The 14,571-nt window shown below is 51.0% G+C and overlaps 1 protein-coding gene across 3 annotated transcripts in view; it reads right to left on the reverse strand.

Annotated features, from left to right (window-relative positions):
* Positions 1-14,571, reverse strand: part of ZNF687 (zinc finger protein 687) — a 252,804-nt gene that overhangs the window by 174,063 nt on the left and 64,170 nt on the right. The window lies entirely within an intron of this gene.

The following is a 14,571-nucleotide window of genomic DNA, read 5'->3' on the forward strand; positions in this document are numbered from 1 at the left end:
GATCCGGGTAATTCCACTAACAAATGTACATGAAGATGAATATTAACAGAATGAAATGGCTGCCTTTGCATTGAGAATCCACAGACACAGGCCTGCATTACAAACCAGCACACCAAACTGAAACCCGGCTTATCAGAAAATAGAAATGGGCGCAATTAGTGCGCGGTTTCATCAGATTGGGTAACTAACATGCAAAATACCCTCAGAGCAACAAAGAAAATAAGAGCGTAACAGAATGGTACGACCGGCATTTCAAAAGCAGCAAACCTGCAGCAGTTTTCACTAAAACATATAGATGCTAACAAATAAAACAGCTAAAGGCCTTGTCAGAAAATACGTCCCAATCACAATTTTTCGCTGCACAAAACCAATAGGCTTCACTGGATAATGCAGTTAACGACGTAATCGTCCAAATACAAAGCCGGCATAGCATTAAATACAACCTAATTACCAACCTACAGCTTACCAAAAACAGCAGCACGATATGAAAATTGACATAAAATAACCCACCCTCGCTATTAGAAAAGCAGGACTCTCACATTGCCTAGTGATTGGGATCTGATGTGTCCAGGTTGAGGTGTTTTGTATTTAAATTAACCTGTTCGGATCACAGGGATGAAAGGACCCCGATGGAGCAAACAAACAGTGCGTATGGAGTGGAAGCAGTTTACTACAGCATTTATTAGGCCTGGCGTGCACAACTAAATAGTACACAACATCAACGTAAGTCCAACCAATTTCCAGCACACAAAAAGGGCTGAATTGAAAGTTCAACTCTCTACTCGCCAGACCAGGCCCTAAGAACATAACCAACCAACTTCAAAATAAAATGCCAAGCTATCCAAGATAACAGTCCTTGCAGCCCACCAACACTCCCTCATAAAAAGCAATAAAGTGTAGAAAAATAGCACAATATGCATTCTCAGTTGCCTCGCAAGGATTAAGGAGGGGACTTCAAAAGAAGTATTTTTCATTACTTTGTCCTGAGAATGGTCGAGTACTTTTTAAACATCTGGGGACCGGAACGTCTACCAAAGGGCACTACAAGTGCTGGTTAATGAATAGGCTTTAAACCCATTCATAATGGAAGAACTTAAGTGGGTTTAAGGAACTTTGGTAATCTGCTGCGTGGTTTTCCATGCGGTTTATGGTAGATACTCACACTTGCTGTAATTTGTGTGACCCTTTGAGACAGCTGGGAGGTGCTGTTGTATTTGATTGTTACACTGTCGAATGCAGAAGTAGGCCTATTACATTTCGCTGTTGGTTTAATAATTGGGATTAAAATGGAGTACACTTTAATTTGTATTAAGGATTGGATATAGTGGTTACCAATCCTCCAGCTAGGTGACTATTTGTGGAATTACACCTTCAGGACTCATTTTGTGTGTGTACATTACATGTAAGCAGGTAAACAATGAGCTTTGCTTCTCAATCAAATTAACCAACTGATAGGGGGTCATTACAACCCTGGCGGACGGTGTTAAAGCAGCAGTAAGACCGCAAACAGGCCAGCGGTAAAAAAAATGGGAATTATGACCGTGGCGGAAACCGCCAACAAAGTCAGCCACTTTAACACACCGACCGCCATGGCGGTACAGACAAACAGCTTGGCGGTCACCGCCAACAGACAGGCGGAAGACAAAGTACCGCCCACTGTATCACAACCTACCAATCCGCCACCTTTTCCAGGACGGATTCACCGTGGATAAAAACACGGCAGAAACAGCCATTTCAAAGGGAAAACGCTTACCTCTACACACTCCACGAGGAAGGAGGACACCATGGAACCGGAACTCCAAATACTCCCTGCGATAGTCTTCCTGCTCCTGTACGACCATCATCAACGCCGGCGCCGAAGACAACGGTGAGTACTGCACCTACGACATAGGGGAGGGGGAGGCAAAAGTCAGGGACACACACACGCAACACCCCCACCCGACCCTCCCCCACTACAACACACACACCAATGCATATCCAAACATTACAGTAACAACCCCCAAAACCCCCCGGAAGAATGCAAAGACAAAAAGAAATAAGTTCAACTATTGTAATATATCAAAATACAGTAACCAAATATATACAGATATATATACACATTCACCAAAATATACATCACGATTAGTAGTGCAGGTAATGCACCATTCATTGTCCGTGGACCACTGGGCCCAAAAAGCATGGGCGAGGCCCACATCAGATACCTGATCAAAACGGAGAGAACAATGCCGGGGCATCAGACAGAAATACAACAGGCACCTCAGGGGGAAGGGAAGGGGGGGCACCTCAGCCGGATGAGTGCACCACGCCAGATCCACGAGGGGGCTCCATGCCCATTGATGTATCCTGGGGAGTGCAAAGCCACAGTCTCTCAAGTCTCTACAGTGGGTGGTTTGCCCACTGTACCATCCTGGGGAGTACAAAGCCACAGTTTCTCAAGTCTCTACAGTGGGTGGGGTGCCCATTGTACCATCCTGGGGAGTGCAAAGCCACAGTCTCTCAAGTGGATAACAGTCTCCACTGGTTCAGGAGGGGGACTGGTGCCCAGAGTGCTTCATCCTGTTAAGGACAGACGGAGTGGATGCATGTCTCAACTGGTTCTGGAGGGGGACTGGTGCCCAGAGTGCTTCATCCTGTTAAGGACAGACGGAGTGGATGCATGTCTCCACTGGTTCTGGAGGGGGACTGGTGCCCAGAGTGCTTCATCCTGTTAAGGACAGACGGAGTGGATGCATGTCTCCACTGGTTCTGGAGGGGGACTGGTGCCTAGAGTGCATCACTCTCCTCGTGACGGTCCCAGTTCCGTCACTACCCCTGCCGCACATGGGCTAGCGGTGCTTGAGTTGGCGGTCCTTGCCCTGTTCAGCAGTCTTTGCCCTGTTCAGCGGTGCTTGCCATGGCGGTCTTTGCCCTGTTCAGCAGTGCTTGACTTTGCAGTTTCTGACCTTCTCAGCGGTGCTTGCCATGGCGGTCTTTGACCTGTTCAGCGGTGCCTGCCCTGTTCAGCGGTGCTTGACTTTGCAGTTTCTGACCTGTTCAGCGGTGCTTGCCATGGCGGTCTTTGCCCTGTTCAGCGGTGCTTGCCATGGCGGTCCTTCATTGCCCAGCTGGGCTGGGGCTGGCGGTCCTTCATTGCCCAGCTGGGCTCGGGCTGCCGGGGCCCTCCTGGGCAGCTGGGCTGTGGCCTCCTGGGCACTGACTCTGGCGGTGGCCTCCTGGCCAGTGACGATGGGGCTGCCCTCCTGGGCACTGACTCTGGCGGTGGCCTCCTGGCCAGTGACGATTGGGCTGCCCTCATGGGGCACGGACTCTGCGGTGGCCTCCTGGCCAGTGACGATGGGGCTGCCCTCCTGGGCACTGACTCTGGCGGTAGCCTCCTGGCCAGTGACGATCGGGCTGCCCTCCTGGGCACGGACTCTGGCGGTGGCCTCCTGGCCAGTGACGATCGGGCTGCACTCCTGGGCACCGACTCTGGCGGTGGCCTCCTGGCCAGTGACGATGGGGCTGGCGGTGGCCTCCTGGGCAGCGGGGATGATGTCGGTCTTCTCCGCCGTGCTGCTCTTCCCAGACTTTGGCGATTTCTTCTGCCCCTTCCCACCTTGGGAGGAGTCCCAGTTGAGTGGACACTCCCCCCGGGACCCTTGTGAGCGGCTTTGCTGGCTGGAGCCTTCCCCCACTCCCGCTGGGCACTGTCCAACTTCTGGTGCTTCACATGGGGGGGGGGGGGGGGGAACTGGCTGTGCTGTGGCTCCGTGTCACACTGGCTGCCCTGGTGCCCAGTACACTCCACATACCTCTAACAGGCACCATTGGTACCGGCGATTTTTTGGCTGAGGTGCTAGTACAGGTTCTATGAATTGGAGGGGGGGGTGGGGAAGAGGTCAAGCTTGCTCAGGAATAGTTTCTTAGGAACTCTGGGACGGGTAGCTGGAGGGGGTCTGGGAGTGGAGGAAGAGGAGGTGGTTGTAGGAGGTGTAACTTTTGTGGCTTTGGGTGCAGGTGCATGCGCTGGAGGCTGTCGTGAGGTGGATGTATGTTGGGTGGGTGTGTGCCTGCGTTTGTGTACTTTGGGAGGGGGTGTCACAGACACACTGGGAGAGGACACAGGGGATGTGTAAATGGTAGTGGGGGTGGTGAGTGCAGGTGAGCGGGGGTGTGGTGGTGGGTGTGCTGGTGCGGGACCTAGTGGCTGTAGTGGTAGTGTATGCAGGTGAGAGTGTAGACGACACTGGGAGGGAGGAGGGAGACAACGAGGAGGGGGACACAGTGGAGGCAGTGGGTGTTGCTGTGTCTGTATGTGTGTGTGATGCTTGCATGAGTGCCTGTGGGATGTGTGGTGCTTATGTTTGCCTGAGCTTCCCTTGTGTGTTGAGGTGTGTGCTGGCTGGTCTGATGGTGTGCTTGGGATAGGCTGGGGTACAGGGGATTGGGTCTGGGTGGAGGAAGTTGGAGGGGGGAGGCTAGACACAGGGACAATGACTGCCATCAGTGCTGAGGCCAGAGTTTGCAGGGTTCGATGAAAAGCAGCCTGATCAGAATGAATGACCTCCAGGAATGCATTTGTGTGTTGCAATTCCCTTTCTACACCCTGGATGGCATTCAAAATGGTAGACTGCCCAGCAGGGAGTGACCCGAGGAGGTCAATGGCCTCCTCACTGAGGGCAGCAGAGGTGACAGGGGCAGGGGCTGAGGTGCCTGGGGCGAAGGTGATGCCCACCCTCCTGGGTGAGCGGGCACGGGGCGAACGCTGAGGGGCTGCTGGGAGGGCGGTGCTGGTGGGGGGGAGGGGGTGGCGGCTATACCTGTAGAAGTGGGGGGCACAGATTTTGCCGCCACCACATGGGAGCTCCCATCGGAGGACGAGTCCGTGTCGCTGGTTGCTGATCCTGTGACCGCTGTGAAGCTCCCCTCGCCCTCCGTCCCACTGGTGTATTCAGAGTCCGTGGTGTGGCCCTCCATGGCCATGTGGGATGCAGCTCCCTCGTGCCCCGGTGCCACTGTACCTCCCCCTGATGATGCTGATGCACACAAGAACAGGGAGACCACAAAAAAAGGGGGGGCGACAGAAGGAAGACAGGTTGAGTGCATGGCTTACCGCTACAGTTGGCGGACAATACAGACACAGCAGCCCCCTGCACTACGCCGCGCTGTTGGGCTCTACAGATGCAGTTCCTGGGATATGGCCAACATGGCTATGGTGGACATCAGCACACATAGATGACACAGGGGCATGTATACCTGTACTTGGCACTCTACAGAGGTGGGGTGGAGTGCCACATGGCCTGCATTACGGAGGGGCCTAGCCTACGGAACTCGCCCTGGCCTAGGGGAACCCACAGCCCTCCTCCCCCACCCAGACACCTTCACTGCGCGCAAAGTCAGCAGAATTATGTTGTACTCACCCCCTTGTGTCTGCTGTGATGCCCTTAAGCGCCCATCCAACTCAGGGTAGGCCACCGCCAGGATCCGGAACATCAGGGGGGTCATGGTGCGACGGGCACACCTCCCACGCTGGGAGGCCATCCCCAGCTGAGCCTCCGCCGTCTTCTTGCTCCAGCGGCGAATGTCCTCCCATCTTTTACGGCAGTGGGTGCTCCGTCTGTGGTGGACCCCCAGGGTCCGGACGTCCTTGGCGATGGCACGCCAAATATCCTTCTTCTGGTGGGCGCTGACCTACATGACATGTACAGGGGAAGAAGAGAAGTCATTACCAAATGCACCGTCAAAGTGAGTGCCCCACATCCCTACCCTTGCCATGTGGCACATGCATTCACAGTCCTTCATGCACGCAGAACTGTGGCCCCTTGCTTCTTACAACCAGCCCTCTCCCCACAGGCATAGCCCATACAACTTGCTCCCTGTGTACTTACCTGTTGGTCTGGAGGACCGTAGAGTAGAGTGTACTGGGGAGGACCCCGTCCACAAGCTTCTCCAACTCCTGTGCAGTGAAGGCAGGGGCCCTTTCCCCAGACGCACGAGCCATTGTCTCTTCCAGACCGAGGTCACAGCAGCACTTACAGTGTAGGTCCTCTCCTGTCGAAGATCAGGTATCGAGTGATTGAACAGATAGAAAATGGCGGTCGCGTCTGCGGCGGCGCTTATCATCCCCGCCGGCGCACTTTGCCATTGGCTCCTGGGACCCATAGGGTCCAATGTTAACCAATGCAGCATTGCGCCGCGGTCTTCGTCCGCCTACCGCAACGGTGTACAACGCCAGCGCAGTTACCTCACATCCCAATGTCCCAGTTTAGAGGTCAGGCAGCCGCCATTTCAGGGGCCCACATGGCTTCATTTTCAACTGCGTCACACATACCTAGGCCTGGACTCAACACACATACAGACAACTTTTTGGATTATGTTTCGTGTTCTGTGTAGACTGTGGGTACATACCTCGGAGTTGTTTGACTCTGTGGTCGCTGTTGTCCTTCCTAGGCACCGTCAGCTGGGACATGTGAGGAGATGGCAGAATCCTCTGGTGTACCGACCGCTGGTGGACCTGTTGACTATGGAGGAGTGACATTTAATCATCACCTACAGGTTTGACCGTGCAACAATCCAGGAACTGTGTACCCAGTTGGAGCCTGACCTGATGTCAGCTATCCGCCATCCCACAGGGATCCCCCCTCAAGTGCAGGTGCTATCAGTGCTCCATTTCCTTGCAAGTGGGTCATTTCAAACAACAGTGGCCATGGCCATCAGGGATGTCCCAGCCTATGTTTTCCAACGTGTTGTCCAGAGTGTTGTCTGCCCTGCTGAAACACATGCGGAGCTACATCGTTTTCCCTCAGGTGGAGGATTTGGCTACAGTTAAAGGTGACTTCTATGCCCTTGGACATATCCCATACATCATAGGTGCCATTGATGGGACCCATGTAGCTCTGGTCCCCCCCCACAGGAGTGAACAGGTGTACAGGAACCGGAAGAGTTATCATTCCATGAATGTACAGATGGTATGTTTGGCAGAGCAGTACATCTCCCAGGTAAATGCTATGTTCACTGGCTCAGTGCATGAAACCTACATCCTGCAGAATAGCAGCATCCCTTATGTAATGGGTCAACTCCAGAGGCACCGTGTGTGGCTATTAGGGGACTCTGGTTACCCCAACCTGTCATGGCTACTGACCCCAGTGAGGAATCCCAGGACCAGGGCAGAGGAACGCTACAATGAGGCCCATGGGCGGACTAGGAGGGTGATCGAACGCACCTTCGGCCTCCTGAAGGCCAGGATCAGGTGCCTCCATATGACAGGTGGTTCCCTATTCTACTCACCAAGGAAGGTGTGCCAGATCATCATCGCCTGCTGTATGCTTCACAATCTGGCTTTGCAACACCAGGTGCCTTTTCTGCAGGAGTATGGCCAGATGACGGTGTTGTGGCAGCTGTGGAGCCTGTGGACAGTGATGAGGAGGAAGCAGAGGAAGAAGACATTGACAACAGGGACTCAGTTTTCCAGCAATATTTCCAGTGACACACGAGTGAGAACACATTCCTGCATACTACAAGTACTTTCACACTTCTACCTCTATCCTGTCTGTCGATTTCAACCAGTATATGGTAACTGAGTTGTACATTTCCATTACGGTTTCACAGGTGTGGTTACCAACGTGTGTCATCTGCTTACATTCCTCATGGACTTGAGATGTGTGACATAGGTATGTTGACATTGCATTTGAGAACGGATTTTGTCACGGTCATTGCTAATACACATTTTCAAAATCACAGACTGACTCCAGATTGTTTTGTGCTTCAAGGGTGTTTATTGAAGTGCTAAATATTGGAGGGGGGTAGTAAAATGGTGAGGTGTGATGGTGGAGGAATGTCCATGGCAGAGCCCAGTCTATTAGTCTCACAGGTGCACTGCCCATATGGGCATAGGAAGTGGAGCTGGGGCAGTTCCAATATGGACAGGGTTACAAAGTGGGACAGTGGGATGACAATCAGGGTGGTCTCATTTCTTGGCGGGGGTCTTGGCATCGTGCTCTGTCCTGTTCCTGGATCTCAGGGACCGCTTGCGGGGTGGTTCTCCGTCTGCAGGGGGTGGGGTGCTGTTGTGGTGGTCCTGTGGCGGTGCCTCCTGTCCACTAGCGCCGGCGGAGGTGGTGGGCAGTTCTTCGTCCATGCTAGTGTCAGGGGCCCCTTGGAGTGCCACGGTGTCCCTCCTTCAGCACCCCTACGATGGTGCCCAGGGCGGTGCTGATGGTTCTGAGTTCCTCCCTGAAGCCCAAATACTGTTCCTCCTGCAGGCGCAGGGTCTCCTGAAACTTGGCCAGGACCGTTGCCATCATCTCCTGGGAGTGGTGGTAGGCTCCCATGATGGAGGAGAGGGCCTCATGGAGAGTGGGTTCCCTTGGCCTGTCCGCCCCCTGTCGCACAGCAGCCCTCCCAGTTCCCCTGTGTTCCTGGGCCTCCGTCCCCTGGACCGTGTGCCCACTACCACTGCCCCCAGGTCCCTGTTGTTGTTGGGGTGGTGGGTTTTCCTGGGTTCCCTGTAGTGGTGGACACATAGCTGATTGACATGTCCTGGGTACGGAGGTATGGGCCCGCTGGGTGGGTGCTGTGCTGGTGTTACCAGAGGGTGGAATGTCTGTGGTGGCCTGTGACTGGGTGTGGGGAACCGACTGTCCCGAGGCCCACGATGGTCCGGGCTGGTCATCTGGATCCAGTTGGACAGAGCTGCTGTCATCACAGTGGGCCTCTTCTGTGGGTGGGGTAGGGATGTCTGGATCCTCCTGTCTGGTGAAGTTGGGTAGTGGTCCTGCAGGGGTGTAAAAGCATGATTATTGCATCTGTGTGTGTCATGGTGTGCAATGGGTGGGTGAGCGTGTACCCCAGTGCTAGCATTCCTGTGTGGGGGCTTGTGTGATGATGGTTGGGGGGGTGTTATGGGTATGTGCAGTGGGCATGCTTTAGTGAGGGGTGTCCATGCTTTGTTGTGTCATGCAGGGCTTGGTGTTGGGATGGGTGGTTTGTGTTAGTAGTACATATGTGAGGAGTTGGAGTTATAGGGGAGGGGCTGAGGGTGGGGGTCTGTGATAGCATGCGGGTAGGGTGGGGGATATGATAGTTAAGATTTGACTTACCAGAGTCCATTCCTCCACCGACTCCTCCGAGGCCCTCAGGATGCATAATGGTCAAGACCTGCTCCTCCCATGTTGTTAGTTGTGGGGGAGGAGGTGTGGGTCCGCCGCCAGTCCGCTGTAACGCGATGTTGTGCTTGGAGACACGGAACGCACCTTCCCCCGTAGGTCGTTCCACCTCTTCCTGATGTCGTCCCGATTTCTTGGGTGCTGTCCCACTGCGTTGACCCTGTCGACTATTCTTCGCCATAGCTCCATCTTCCTAGCTATGGAGGTGTGCTGCACCTGTGATCCAAATAGCTGTGGCTCTACCCGTACGATTTCCTCCACCATGACCCTGAGCTCCTCCTCTGAGAACCTGGGGTGTCTTTGCCGTGCCATTGGGTGGTGTAGGTTATGTGTGTGATGGTGTATGTGGTGATGAGTGTGGTGATGTGTAGTGGTGTGTGGTGTTTTGTGCATGTATGTTGTGTGGGTGAGGGTGTTGTGTGCCTCTGTGTGGTGGGGTTGTCTATGCTGTGCAGTCTCTCTGGCCTTCGTCAAAACTTTTGGTCGTAGGGGTTTGTGGGTGTGTGTTTTATATAGTATTGATCGTGTGGGAGTGGTGTTTGTATGTGTATCAGGTGTTTGTATTTCGAATTGTCCAATGTGGCGGTGTTTTGGAGATGTGTGTGTATTTTGAGCGCGGCGGTGTGTACCGCCAATGAAATACCTCGGTTGAAAGACCGCCGTGTGGGTTCGTGGGTCGTGATAGCATGGGCGTGTTTCTGTTGGCGTGAAGGTGGAGGTTTTGTTTTCGCCAGTTTATCACTGACCTTTGGTGTGGCAGACTTGTGTGGGTGTCTGAATTTCGGCGGATTCCGAGATGTGGGTCATAATAGCTGTGGCGGATTTCCGCAGCGGTGTATTGGTGGTCTTCTGCACGGCGGTAAGCGGCTTTTACCGCCAATGTTGTAATGACCCCCAAAGTCTCTGATCCTTCTCCTGTGATTTTGGCAGACCCTAATGGTACCACAGTTTCCTTTATCCTAGGGGTAACCTATATTTTGCAGCCAGCTTGTAGAGGAACAGCCCATGCTGCTGTGCTTCATCATTCCAATACACAGACATGGCATCAGCTGAAAAATCTGCGAGTGATCCTGTAACTCCTCATTTTTGGCACATTGTAATTTACATTTTTATGGCAAGACCTCAGGCCTTTACCTCTGACCGCTCGGAGATCGTTTTTATGCTGTCCTATCTTATGAGGGACGCAATTGCTTGGGCCACACCCTTAATCAATAGCTAAAGTCCTTGTTTCTCCATTTAAACAGTTTTTGAAACAAATTTAACATATCTTCAATAGACACAACAGAATACTTATACTGGTTTGCTGACTTTACACAATGTTCAAAAGCTTTGATTACCTATATTTCTCAATATCTTCAATTAATAGCGGAGGCTGAATGTCGGCTGCTGCCCTTTTATCAGGGTTTATAGAAGCAATTGAACGATGTGCCTTCAGTGGTGGTCAATCATTCTACATCCTCATCAACCCTCATTGATTTAACGCTACAGATCATCGTCCAACTGATGCAACGCTGGGGTGAAAGGAAATACCTCCTGTGAAGATCTGTAACAGTGACTCCAGATTAGCATAGGAACTAAGCAAGTTCTGAAGAAATTATGAAGATATAGCATTTACAGGAACACCAGAGGAAGGAAGAGCAAGTGTGCCGACGCACCAAGGCCTTGCATATGTACATTGGCAAAGCCAGCAATCACTGAAAACTGCCCACTCTTTCAGGGAAAAACTGTGCCCAGCCTTAAAATGAGAACCTAGGTCGAGACCTTCCTGTTCACAGTGGTTCGCCACATCAAAAAGACATTCTTACCTTTCCTTGAAATTGTCCACTCCTCATGGGCATCGTTCCTGTTAGAAATGGGTTTTTTGGTTGGCTAGGGTATGCAACTCAGCCAGGCAGAACCGACCACTCTAGTCAGGCTTATCCCAGAGGCAATGTATAAAGAGCTTGCACAACACATATGACACAATAAATACACCATAAAGGAAACGCTACAATAACTTAAATAAAAATAAACTGTTTTGCATAAAACATCATGAGACCAAACACAAGATGCATCAGTAATACCATGCTACACAAGCAGTTGTCAGAACATCTTATATGTTACTAGTACTCTGCGAAAGCAAGCAGTAGTTAGGTTGTCATTATCACCAACAATGCACATGGCATAATAAACACATCATGAATGCACCTACAGGAGAAACATTCCCAAATGGCAGATCATTATCACCAGAATAAATGCACAGATCATGAAAACATTTCCATAGGGCATAAATCCTAGACACACCCTCCAACTGTATCACAGACCGATCTTGCAAATAGGCATATCACCCCAACATGGCAGCACGACGTGTCATATGTATCAGGTCATAATAAAAGACAGAGGAAACATTGAGGGTGAAAAGGAACACAGGGATTAAACATACGTTACAGAGTAATTTCCCCAAAACACCAACATGAAACCTCAGCGCGTTTGCACTACTTTGACATCTTATACGGTACTCTGTACACCATGTAGGGAAAAATGCGGCACCTAAAGCAATTCCTTCAGGACACCTCTTCACATTTACCCCTATTGATCTGGAGCAGAACACCTCCCAGTAGGGCCCATGGGATGCTGCCCCTTCTGCACCTCTATTACGGACTATATGACGATGTCCCATGTAGGTCTGCAAGGAACCGTAGTGCTTAGTATGCCAGTTCAGGTAGGTTTCAGGAAAAGTACACACCATACATCTATTCCCCACTTTCTTTTAGAGTTGTTGCACTTTGTACCCTGCCTCACAAGAGGAATCACCCTTAATTGTTGGGGTACCTCAGCATAAGTGATATAATATTCAGGGTATGCCCCTGGGTCAGTGAGTACTGGTCTTGTTTTAGGCGCCCCTACCTGGGAGGCACAAAAGGTGCGTAGCTGCTGCACGGAGCACAGAGTGGACAGCGACCTCACAAGCCCCAGTGCGGAGGCTCAATCTCCTCTGAACCTCGGCAGAGGGGAGGAGACCTGATTTCCAGCCTGCGTCGAGGTGGCGATATCGCACAGCCAGATGAGCGAGCGGCCAGCGCCAGGCAGGGGAGGTTGCAGTCTTCCTCGGCAGTCATGGTGCCTCCCCTGAAATGACGATTCCACAGCAGGATCGGGGGCTACTCCTCTCCTGAAGCCCCTGGGGAGCGCTCCTCACTCAGGTCTGGCCGCACTTCGATCACGCAGGAGGATCACAAACTAACTTCAAAGAAAAGCACTCTTCACGCGCTGTGTCAGGGGGCAAGTTGTCTGAAAAGAAAACTCGTTCACAAAGCACAGTCCATGTTCTAGATTTGAGAATAAAATATTGTATTATTACAGACATCAATGTATGTCAACGTTTCACCTCCATCCTCCCCCCAACCACAATTCCTAGTGGGGGTCTTCATCACAAAAAAACAAAAAAAAAGAAAGTAGCGACCTCTCAGTGACTTGCTTTCAAAGGAAGGGCCACATTCCGTCAGACTACACAATCGTATTGTCATTTGTAATGGAAGCAACAGCGTGCAGGACAGGGATCCAGTGCATAACCCTAAGACTGCAGTTAATGCAGTTGGGTAGTCAGATTCATGCACATTTGCACGTGTACTTCTGGTTGCCTCAGTCCATTCACGACGTGAAGGATTACATAACTAAATGCATCACATGATTTTAAGCAAAAGGCATTTAAAGCGAACCAGAAGAATGATTACAACCATTATCCAATCAAAAGAAACCCTAGTCCACCTCTCTAAGGACTTTACTATAGGTCTTCCTGAATCCGTTGAAATACTACCACCCTGGTGCCAATGAACTATCTCAAAAAGTTTTTAAACTCCTAACTGCTCCTGAATTGGCCTTAATATTCGTGGAAGTCATTTAAAGCTCATATAGTCTCCCTCATGTTATCAAAACAACGTGCCTCAATTATTATCTCATTTTTGGAAATAACTTCTGCTAAAGACTGGTACTACATACTCCATGTCAATCTGTTACAATCCATAGACTGAAGGACAAACAGGAGTCCCCAATCCCTCAAATGTTTTCTGATAGATAACCCATAGAAATAGCATCAACGACTGCCAACAGCAGAATTCTGTTAAAACAAATCTCTTTACAGTGCTGTAGGCCTATTCCATTCATCTGATTATGGGAGAAAAGGGTTTTCCTTTCCCTTGATGTCTCTTTTAGCATTCCTGCTGCCCGATCGCCAGGAATGCCCACTAGACACCAGGGAATTAGTGTCTGTGTGCGTGTGTTTACAGTGTGGGGAAGCGACCTCTTGGGCAAGGGTCGCTCCTCTTGGGGGGGCATTATATTTATTGCAGTTTCTGCCTCCCTTGGGGGCAGATCGGCGTTTTATTTTTAGGCCGATCTGCCCCCAAGTGGGGCAGAAAGCCACTAGAAACCAGGGATTGTTTTTGTGGCTGATTTTTTGTGTGTTGTGGGGCGGCCCCTTGGGCAATGGTCAACCCCCAAGGGGCAAAAAGCACTATTGGGCAGTTCTGCCCCCCTTCAGATCGGCCTATTTTTTTTTTTAGGCGCAATCTACTTGGCACCAGGGATCATGTGTGTGTGTGCTTTGTGTGGGGGGGGGGGCAATATAATCTATGCCATTTCTGCCCTCCTTGGGGGCAGATTAGCCTATTTGAAACCATAAAGAGGCCATTTTTTGTCTGCTGTTTTTTTTTCTGTGTTTGGGGGGCACCCCCATGGGCAAGTGTCGTTCCCAAGGGGCAAAAAGCACTATTGGGCAGTTCTTCTCTGCCCCCCCCTCCTTGGGGGCAGATCGGTCTTTTTTTTTAAGGCCCATCTGCCCCGTGGCAGAATCCACTTAGCGGCAGGGATCATGTGTGTGCTTTGTGTGTGTGTGTGGGGGGGGTGGCCCTTTGGGCAAGGGTCGCCCCCCCCAAAGGGGCCATATATTCTATGGCATTTCTGCCCACCTTGGGGGAAGATGGGCCTATTTGTTTGATTTTTTTTAGGCCCATCTGCCCCCAAGCAGAGAACACTAGACACCAGGAAAAATTAAAAAATGGTTGGTGGCAGGATGTTTGTCAACTGGCGAAGTATTTGCATTTATGATAATAACAGTTTATTTCTCCTTTTTGTTCTAGTTCATAGCTTTTGATTCCTTTGCTGTGGCTTGATGCGGTTTTGGCAGTGGTTGTCCTGCGGTTTGCGTAGTTGCATGTTTTAGGTAAGTAAATAAATTTACTCCAAAGGAGTATTGTTGCCATGCATTAATGGCATGTTTGTAGGTGGTGTATGGAATACAGGATTGTGTGTGAAGTTGTCCTTGGATTCATGCACAATGATTATTGTGTTGTCTTAGGTCTAATTTTCTTTTTTTCTTTTTAGTGGGATATAATTGGTGATTGCTGTGGCTTTGCAGAAGAGTTGCTGGTGAGTGAAGCTTTTTCAGGCA

This window comes from Pleurodeles waltl, chromosome 12 (genome assembly GCF_031143425.1).
Source record: "Pleurodeles waltl isolate 20211129_DDA chromosome 12, aPleWal1.hap1.20221129, whole genome shotgun sequence".
NCBI lineage: Eukaryota > Metazoa > Chordata > Amphibia > Caudata > Salamandridae > Pleurodeles > Pleurodeles waltl.